At 45.3% G+C, this 10,425-nt stretch overlaps 1 long non-coding RNA gene across 1 annotated transcript; it reads right to left on the bottom strand.

Annotated features, from left to right (window-relative positions):
- Window positions 1-367: 367 nt before the first annotated feature.
- Window positions 368-9,995, bottom strand: LOC310658874. The gene is made up of 3 exons (XR_014502514.1): window positions 9,727-9,995; window positions 8,776-9,144; window positions 368-733 (listed from the first exon to the last, which is right to left on the bottom strand). It is a non-coding gene; the product is annotated as an uncharacterized lncRNA (long non-coding RNA).
- Window positions 9,996-10,425: the final 430 nt, after the last annotated feature.

Here is a 10,425-nt window from a genome sequence, read left to right on the forward strand (position 1 = left end):
TTCTTCTCCATCTTCTCTGATCCCTGCATCTGTTCGCAAGGCCGAAGCAAGAGGTTCCATTTTAAAGATGAAGAACTATGAGAAGGAGCAACAGGGGCAAAAGGAAATGAGGTCAGATGCCTTGAAGTTGCCCATCACAAGCACTAGGCAGTAGACGGAGCTGGCAAACAGGTCACTTGGACACAATCTTTCCCACTATGGTGAGCTGTATTGTGTTTCTATGCATATATTTTTTAAAGTTTCTAAATTACTGTATATGTGTGTGTGAAATATCTTAATAAAACATATGCAAATAAATACATGAATCCTGTTTTCTGATGTATCACCTTTAGTATAGAATGTATTACTTTGTCCACTAAAATGAACGGTATGTTTGCTTTTTTTAAACAAAAATCTTTCTAGGAAACTATTTGTAATTTAACAAAACTCCATAAAAGTAATGGATTCTGAAAGCAAAGTCGCTCTTTGCAGTACACCGTGACTGGAGTTTCATCTATTCTTGGCTGTTTTCATTCAAATAGCGTAAATATTTTGAGTGTCTTTGCCGAGCCAATTTTCAGAGAGGCCTTTTCATTAAACACTTCCAGATTCAGGTGCCTCAAAAGCGTCCTGTATTTCCACATCGGTCTGCTGAATGCCAGGCTCGAGTTACAAAAATGACTGTGCAAGTTGGCTCTTTCAAAGTTAGGCTTTCAGAAAGCATCTTGGGGACTTCTCATCAGGGCCACCAGACCTGAACAATGGAAGAAAACAATATTCAAGCCTATGGACTAGGAACATTTTCCACTGCCAGGAGACAGCAAACTTCTGTGTACTGGTTATAGTTCTACTTTGGAGCATACAGCTTTGGAGCATACAGTGATTTAAAGAAGTCCCCTATCATGCTGATTGGATGGCTCTAGGATGCTGAAGTCACAAAATTAAAAGACGCCTGCTTCTTGGGAGAAAAGCAATGACAAACCTAGACAGCATCGTAAAAAGCAGAGACATCACCTTGCCAACAAAGGTCCATATAGTTAAAGCTATGGTTTTCCCAGTACTGTTGTATGGAAGTAAAAGCTGGACCATAAAGAAGGCTGATTGCTAAAGAATTGATGCTTTTGAATTCTGGTGCCGGAGGAGACTCTGGAGAGTCCCATGGACTGCAAGAAGATCCAACCTATCCATTCTTAAGGAAATCAGCCCTGGGTGCTCACTGGAAGGACAGATTGTGAAGCCAATACTTTGGCCACCTCATGAGAACAGAAGACTCCCTGGAAAAGACCCTGATGTTGGGAAAGATGGAGGGCACAAGGAGAAGGGGACAGAGGGCGAGATGGTTGGACAGTTTTCTGGAAGCTACCAGCATGAGTTTGACCAAACTGCAGGAGGCAGTGGAAGACAGGAGTGCCTGGTGTGCTCTGGTCCATGGGGTCACGAAGAGTCGGACCCGACTAAACGACTAAACAACAAAAACAAGGATGCTGAAGATGGAGACCTTGCTGCTGAAATAGTGATGGGTCATTGACCCCCTATGAACCCAGGCCATTGCAACCCTGCTTGGAATTCTTCCCAGCCAACAGTCCTTCCCAGGTAACCCCCTCCCTGGCCTTGCTTTGTTGAACTGTTTCTTTAAATCTAAAGGTTCATCATTGTTTCACCCAATGTGTATACCTTTAAGGGGCCAGAGCAAGGGCCAGAGTAACTAACAAGATCCAGCCTTGCAGCTGTGAAGCATAGCAGGTGCTGCTGAGTTGCATTGATTAAGCTGTGTCAGGAATTGGCTGCAGTATATAAGGGGCAGCACCTAGCTCTGCTTTTTACCCTGGGGATGGGTTGGTGGTTGGGTCTGGTTTGTTTGTAGATGTATTTAGTGTTTAAGGAGTTTTTGTTTTTCTTATTAAAACCTTGTTTGAGTTATTTTTGAGTCCCTTCTTTTTAATGCAAGCTCTCCCCAGCAAGCTCTCTGCGCTACTATACTGCGAAAAGCCAACATCTTTGGTTATGGGCCCAGCTGCTGAGTGGATGACTGCATATTTTTGGACTCTGAGAAAGGTTTGAAAACTCCTTCTCCTGTTAGCGTAGTTTTTGTGGGTCTGGAAGAGTTCCAGAATGGTTGACCGGGTTCTAGAAGCTGAGAAGGCTCTGGTCTTCCCACAGCTAACAGATGAGAACTATAGTTTATGGTCTTTTCGGGTGGAGGCCCTTTTGACCTCTAGAGATGTATGGACCTATGTAACTGATGACCCTCCTGACCCTGTGACTAATGCTTGGTTGAAAGGAGATGCGAAAGCCAGGGCGATAATTAATTTGGCAGTCAGCGACCAGCAAGTAGTTTATATAAGGAATAAGAAAACTGCCAAAGAAATGTGGGACAGTCTTGCAGCAGTGCATGTTAGAAAAGAGTCAGCGTCTGCATTGACGTATTTCAAGCAGTTGTACCAGACGAAGTTGCAGCCTGGTGGTGATTTGGCAGCACACTTGAGACGTCTGGAGGCAACACGCTGCGAATTAATTCGAAGGGACATGGAGATACCTGATATTCAGTATGTTTTTATCATCCTTTGTTCCCTTAATGAGGACTTTGATGGTATAGCCAGCCAGATATCTGCCATTCCACCAGCACAATTAACTGTGGAAGGGGTAACGGCAAGGTTAATGGGCGAGCTGGACAGAAGGGAGGCTTGTGCCATAAGCACTCCTATTTCCAGAAGTAATGAGGAACGCCACATGCAAACTTGTGGTGATACGACTGCATTTAAAGCTGCAAAGCGTTGTTGGTTCTGCAATAAGCAAGGACATTTTGCAAAGGACTGCAAATCCAAAAGAAAGCAAAGTACTCCCAAGTCTGTTTCTGTTCGTCAGTCACGGTCGTCAGCCCAACAGCCGACATCGTACCGTAAAGACAGAAACGAGCCGCAAGCTTTTCATGCTTGGACAACAGATCGTAAAAGAATTAAAGGTGCCAAGTGGAATTCTTTTATTGTAGACTCAGGAGCGTCTCAGCACGTCTGCAACGATCGAAGCTTGTTTATTTCTTTCGAAGAGGAAATTGGTAATGTACATTTAGCCAATTCACAAGTCTTGCAGTCGCTTGGCAGGGGTACTGTTAAACTTGACTCTTTAAACATTACTATAGCAAACTGCATTTACTGCCCATCAGTGGACAATTTATTATCAGTAAGGTGTTTTGCTCGTCAAAGCATAACTGTGCGTTTCTTAAATTCAATGTGTGAGTTTTTTGAGGGGAACAAACGTCTATTGTATGCCCGGGAATCTGATGGTTTATATAGACTGTACTTTCGCACCTATTCCCAATCACCTATAAATTGCAGAGCAGCACAGTCAAGCCAGGGGTTGAGGAATGTAAGGCCACATTCCGGGTGTGTCCACGAGGTGCACAGACTTCTGGGACACCTGAATTTTGCTGATGTAATTAAGACAAAGAATATTGTTAATGGCCTCAATTTAAAACCATGTAAATTCTTTATGCAATGTCTATCCTGTTGCAAAAATAAGATCAAGGTTGCACGCAAGGGTAGGTGCTCAGATAGGAAAGTAACTGAGCCATTTGAGCGTGTACACTGTGATTTAGTTGGGCCACTCCCACCATCATTAGGAGGTTCTAAGTACTGGCTTACTCTGATAGACCAGTATAGTAGATATTGTTGGACTTATGCAATAGCTGAGAAGTCCCAAGCATTTGAGAAGTACAAAGTTTTTTGCAACTGGGTAAAAACGCACTTCAACAAACCAATTAAGAACCTGTTTTCTGACCGGGGCGGGGAATTTGTTTCTGAGGATTTTGAGAAATTCCTGGAAGCGCAGGGGACTACTCATGAGTTATCTTGCCCCCGAAGTCCCTGGCAAAATGGGCTTGTTGAAGTTGTGCAGCGTGACCTACAGGCAGGGGTTAAAACTTATCTGCATGATGCTAATCTGCCCAAAGATTTTTGGGCTGAAGCGCTCAATGCATTTTGTTTTGTTAGAAATCGCAGTTATCATTCTGGTTTAGATGTCACCCCCTATGAGAAGTTGTTTAAAAAACGCCCTAATCTGAAATACCTACGCATTTGGGGTTCAGATGTAATTATGCATTATCCCACTAAGCAGAAATTGGGTGAGCGTAGTGTTCAGGGAAAATTAATGGGCTACCAGCAGGGGGCATACAGAATTTACATACCAGCAACTGGCAAATTTCATATTACCAGAAGCATGATACAAACTCTAAATTGGAATGGAGTTGCTGTTTTCCAAGATACTGATGGTATAAATGATACTGAGGAAGAAGAGGAAGCAGGAGCAGCAGCAGGAAATGGTGCTTCTGAATTAATGGGAGAAGACAAAAAGCCTGTTGAATCTGATAATTTGTTTGATGATTTAAAGTTACAGGCACCCGAGGGGAGGTTAGATTCTCTTGAGTTTTCTGACCGTGAGCTTAGCCTACAGGCATCTCTTCAGTCTGACAATGATGGTTTACAACCTGAAACTAGTAGTTCACTTAGTCCTATTAAGTCTGAGGAGTCTGACTCTCCTTCCGGACTGAGATGTTCAGATAGAAAGAGGCAGGAGCCACAACGATTTGCAGATGAACATTTTAATACTGTGTATGCCAATAAGGCGGTTTTTGAGCCAAAAAGCTACAATGATGTTCAGAATTTACCTAAGCACCAAGCTGTAAATTGGTATAAAGCTATGAACTCTGAGATAGTTTCTTTAAAAGAGCATAACACTTGGTCTCTTGTACCTCAAACCCCAGATATGAGACTTATAGATTCAAAATGGGTTTATAGAGCTAAAATGAATGACAAAAATGAAGTTGTAAGGTACAAGGCAAGATTAGTCGCCAGAGGCTTTCAACAAATTCCAGGCGAATATTATGATTTGTGTTATTCACCAAGTGTAAAATACGAAACAGTTAAGCTCTTGTTAAAAGATGCATCAATTTGTGGAAAAGCCCACTACACAATGTTTCTCTGCTCTTAAGAGAGTGGTAATGTACCTTAAACATACTAAACATTATAGGTTGCAGTTTACATCAAGTATTGACAAGGGTTTTGAAATTTACTGCGATGCATCTCATGCAGTGGAACAAAATAATTGCAGGGGTGTGTCTGGTATGGTGTTTTGTTATAACGGTTGTCCTTTCGAATGGAAGTCCCAGACACAAACCATTATTTGTCTCTCCACAACAGAGAGTGAATTATGTGCATGCGTTCAGGCCACTCGTGACATAGAATGGTATATGCAAGTATTTGCAGACCTACACATGCAAGTAACACTACCAGTAAAAGTTTACCTTGATTCCCAGAGTGGACTCGCTATCCTATGCTCAGAAACCAATACGCAGCGCACTAGAGTCTTAAGGTTACGTTTGCAGTTTGTAAAGAAACTAATTGCTGATGAAATGGTTGTATTTGAATATGTTCCAGGTGACAATCAAATTGCAGACATTTTTACTAAAGCACTTCCAAAGGTTACACATGAAAAACATGTACAAAGTATGCTTTATGTTTTTGTTCCACAATGATGAACCACAGGGGAAATGTTGAACTGTTTCTTTAAATCTAAAGGTTCATCATTGTTTCACCCAATGTGTATACCTTTAAGGGGCCGGAGCAAGGGCCAGAGTAACTAACGAGATCCAGCCTTGCAGCTGTGAAGCATAGCAGGTGCTGCTGAGTTGCATTGATTAAGCTGTGTCAGGAATTGGCTGCAGTATATAAGGGGCAGCACCTAGCTCTGCTTTTTACCCTGGGGATGGGTTGGTGGTTGGGTCTGGTTTGTTTGTAGATGTATTTAGTGTTTAAGGAGTTTTTGTTTTTCTTATTAAAACCTTGTTTGAGTTATTTTTGAGTCCCTTCTTTTTAATGCAAGCTGTTCCCAGCAAGCTCTCTGCGCTACTATACTGCGAAAAGCCAACATGCTTATCCCCTCCTCAGATAGCTTTACCTGCCTGGATTTGTCAGGAGCTGGAGTCAGGTATAAATGTAAAGGTAAAGGTAAAGGGATCTCTGATCTTTAGGTCCAGTCATGACCAACTCTGGGGTTGTGGCGCTCATCTCGCTTTACTGGCCGAGGGAGCCGGCGTACAGCTTCCGGGTCATGTGGACCAGCATGACTAAGCCGCTTCTGGCGAACCAGAGCAGTGAACGGAAACGCCGTTTACCTTCCCGCCGGAGCGGTAACTATTTATCTACTTGCACTTTGAGGTGCTTTCGAACTGCTAGGTGGGCAGGAGCAGGGACTGAGCAACGGGAGCTCACCTCGTCGCGGGGATTCGGACCGCTGACCTTCTGATCGGCAAGTCCTAGGCTCTGTGGTTTAACCCACAGCACCACCCGCATCCCTTGGAGTCAGGTGTAGATCAACAATAAAACAATAAAGCTGTGAAGTTAACTCTTTATTCAAAGAAAAAAACAGCTCATCCCTAGTGGTCACAGCAATCCTTCCCAGTAAGGCAGTTGTGAGGACTGAAGATGGAGACATTCCCATTGCTCCCTAAGGCTCCTCCCCCAACAGCCTAAGGCTCCTTCATCTTGCCACTCATTGCCCCGCCATTTTCATTTTTCTGCGTGTTCTGGGAGACCGGGGGCAGGGGAGCTGGTTGCAGCAGGAGGGGGAGACTGCCTGGCTTCTTCAGCGGCCTGCCTCACCTCTGTCTCCTGGCCTCTGGCCTCTCCTGCCTCTGAGTCTAGACTGCTCTCTGCTGCAGCCTCTCCCTGCTCACTAAACCCTGTTACCCTTTCAGCTTCCAACACCTCCTCCTCCCAGGCTGCTCCCTCTTCTCCGTCTGACCACTCATGCCATCCCATCACCAGTCCCCTGGCTCTGAGCCTTCTTCCCCTGGGGGTTCCCTTGGGGGTTCCCAAATTGATACCTCCCACCACCCGTCCGCATCCTTAAACCGTGACAATGCCTCTCTAACTTGTCTGGAGGAGAAGTGTGTGTGCGTGTGTGGATTTTGCATGGCTTGTGTATAAAGGTGAGAGTCAGATCGTTTGCCTTATGTACTTTTTGCCTCTGGCCCCCAGAACGCTGTTTATGCATGAATGTGCCCCCTGGTCTCTGAGCTCAGAAATGCCATTCCTGAGGGACATGCCCCATCAGGCAATAATATGGATTTGCCTGCTACACTCAGAATGGGTGCCTGAGCAACTTTGTGCACAATAATAGCCTATTGTTTGTCATTTTGTTCTAATTACTCATAAGATATATTGGCTCCATTTATTTTCTATTTGTTTTATGGTCTTGCCCTTATACTGGAAGGAATCAAGCTGTCAAGCAGAGACTGAACATGCTCCCTCCCTTGTGGTTGTTGGGGGAGCCGTCTAACCACATCCGGCAGAGGCCAGAGTGCCTAATTTCCTCCGGTGTTCTTGTCCTCCTTGCTGACAGAATTGGGCAAAAGCCACCCGCCTTGATTTAGAAAATGATGGGAGATCTTTCTCAGACTTGTGGGGAGGGGAGAAATTTTGGGGGAAACTTACAGGAAGATAGGAAGCTGTCTTTTTGTTTACACTGGCTGGCAGTGGCTCTCCAGGGTGGTTTTTGTTTTGTTTTGTTTTTTGTAGGGAGCATTCCTGTTCCCACCTGGAGATGCTGGGAGTTGAACCTGGGAGATCTTCCGCATGCAAGGCAGATGCTGAGCTATAGCTGTTCAGACAATCAACTCTGATCTCTTATTGCTCTGCGTCCAGTAAAAAATGGACTGAAGATCATCTCAGGGGAGGAAGCAAAGCTAGAGCTGGCAATGGCAAGTTCCTTCTCCAAAGGCAAAGGACAGGGACAAAATGGGAATCACAACTTTTCATGGCATCAATCAAACAATCAATCTTTATTGTGATCAAAGACCAGACAGCAAAGTTAACAGCAACAACATAACTGTTCAGTCTAATCTGCATACCATCCTGCATTAATTATTCACACACACCCATTTTCCGAATTTTTCTCTATCTCTACTTGCTGACCGACAGTGCAGTCGTAAACTTGCTTGCTAGAGCGCAAGCTGCCATTGAGCTCAGTGCGAATTGCTTCTGAGTCAACGTGCTTAGAATTGCGCTGTAATGGAGCACTTCCTCCATTATCTGCCTAACCTTGTCGACTTGTCAGTTCCTGAGCTGAGGAGTTCATCCAAACCTATGGTCTTAGAACATGTTGCAATAGAGGTCTGCTGTAAAAGCTAAAGAGACCCCTGACCGTTAGGTCCAGTCGTGGCTGACTCTGGGGTTGCGGCGCTCATCTTGCTTTAGTGGCCGAGGGAGCCGGCGTACAGCTTCCGGGTCATGTGGCCAGCATGAATAAGCCACTTCTGGCGAACCAGAGCAGCGCATGGAAATGCCGTTTACCTTCCCGCTGGAGCGGTACCTATTTATCTACTTGCACTTTGACGTGCTTTTGAACTGCTAGGGTGGCAGGAGCAGGAACAACCTAGCAGCAACGGGAGCTCCCCCCGTCACGGGGATTCGAACCGCCGACTTTCTGATCGGCAAGTCCTAGGCTCAGTGGTTTAACCCACAGCGCCACCCGCGTCCCAGAGGTCTGCTGAAGGCCCATCTAATCCAGTATCCTCTTCCCACAGTTGCCAAACAGATGCCTATGGAAAGCCCACAAGCAGGACACAAGCACAGGTCAGCTTTGTCCCCGCTTGTGATTCCCAGCAACTGGCGATCAGAAATTGACTGCTTCCGCCAGTGGAAGTAGAATGTAGCCATCGTGGCTGGTCACCACTGATACCCTAATCTAAGGCTCTAATTCCCTTTTAAATCTATCCAAAGGTGATGACCATCACTACACCTTGTGATTCCCAGCAGCTGCTAAGAAGAAGCAAGGGTGGCAATATCAACATTCCAGGGATTTTCTTTGCTTTTTTAATGTCCCTAGTTAACATGCGATCGTTTTCATGGCTTCCCCCTTTGTCCCTGTCTTCTGTCTTTGTTCCTGGCACTCTACGCCTGCGGTTCTCAAGGGAACAGAGAGGCAGATGTGCATCAACCAGTGACGACGTTTCAGTCAACTGTACTTCCGTTCCATTTTTCTGACCTCGGGGAACCATATTTCAAGGAATGCGGTGGGAAGGAGAGAGGAACTTGCAGCTCCTTCCAGAGTTTTGCACTCCTCAGATTGCTTCTGCTTCTCTTCCTGCCTCCACCAGCGCTGCTGCCCCTAAGTGAAAGGAGTTATAGCACAAGTGTCCCACGCTTGGATGCATTTATTGCTTTTGAGCCGGAGGGGTGTAGTGGCAGAGTAGGGTCTGGTCTGGGACACCAGGGTCCAAATCGCCACTCTGCCATGAAGTTCGCTGGGTTGCCTTTGTGCCAGTCACAGTCTCTCAGCTTAACCTTCCTCACAGGGCTGTTGTGAGGATGAAATGGCAAGGGGGAGAAGCTTGCACGCCACATTTTCTCCCTTTGTTCCAGAATTTGTCTGGAATATCCCCTCTTCCCCATCCCAGTTAGGTGAATCCTGAAATGGGGAGAAAGGGGGGCACCCCCATCTCACAAGGCAAGATCTGTTTTACAGGAACCCTCAGGAGAGAACTCAACTCAGCACACTTTCCATCTTTCTCAAAGGAGCAGTTCTATAGGAATGGTCAAGGACATTCCTGTGCTCTGATGTTCAAATTCCATGGGGCAATGGGGGCAAATAGACTAGGGGAGTGTGTCCTCATTGTCACCTCTAAGCTCTGGCAGAGAATTTTCTCTCAATGTGCTGCAGGCAGAATCCTGGTCTAATTCATTGACTAACCTGCACGAAGCACGTTGTTACTTGCAGCACATTGGAAGAAATAGCTTTTTGGAGAAATCAAAAATAGAAGAGTTTGCAATGGCAGTGGAGGGGCGAGCCTTAACTTGCTCTTCATTCATTCTGCTGTATCACAGACGTATAGATGTCTCATTGTTTCCCTTTCTCTGTGTGTGTCCCATCTCATCACAATGAATGATTGTGACATGTGCTTTTAGTTTTCATGGGTGGGGGATGACAATAGCTGGAGGGACAGAGAAACCAGTTTTTGAGTCAAGACACCTCTTAAACCATGGCAAATCTGAATGAAGCTCCTCTGCGGAATATAAAAATAAAAACTTTTTTTAAAAAAAAAATGAACCAGCCTAACAGTACAATCCAGTCTCAAGATACGATACAATATGATACAATAATCTTTATTGTCATTGTCCCATACAGAACAACGAAATTGAAAAAATCTACAGCAGACATTCAAAAACCAACAAGCCTGCTATCCCAGCTATCCCAACCTGGTTAACCCCCTAAAAACTCTGATAGGTAAAGGTAAAGGGACCCCTGACCATTAGGTCCAGTCGTGACTGACTCTGGGGTTGCGGCGCTCATCTTGTTTTATTGGCCGAGGGAGCCGGCGTTTGTCCGCAGACAGCTTCCAGGTCTTGTGGCCAGTATGACTAAGCCGCTTCTGGCAAACCAGAGCAGCAC

The sequence above is a fragment of the Podarcis tiliguerta genome (genome assembly GCF_965153285.1).
Source record: "Podarcis tiliguerta genome assembly, chromosome: 10".
Classification (NCBI taxonomy): domain Eukaryota; kingdom Metazoa; phylum Chordata; class Lepidosauria; order Squamata; family Lacertidae; genus Podarcis; species Podarcis tiliguerta.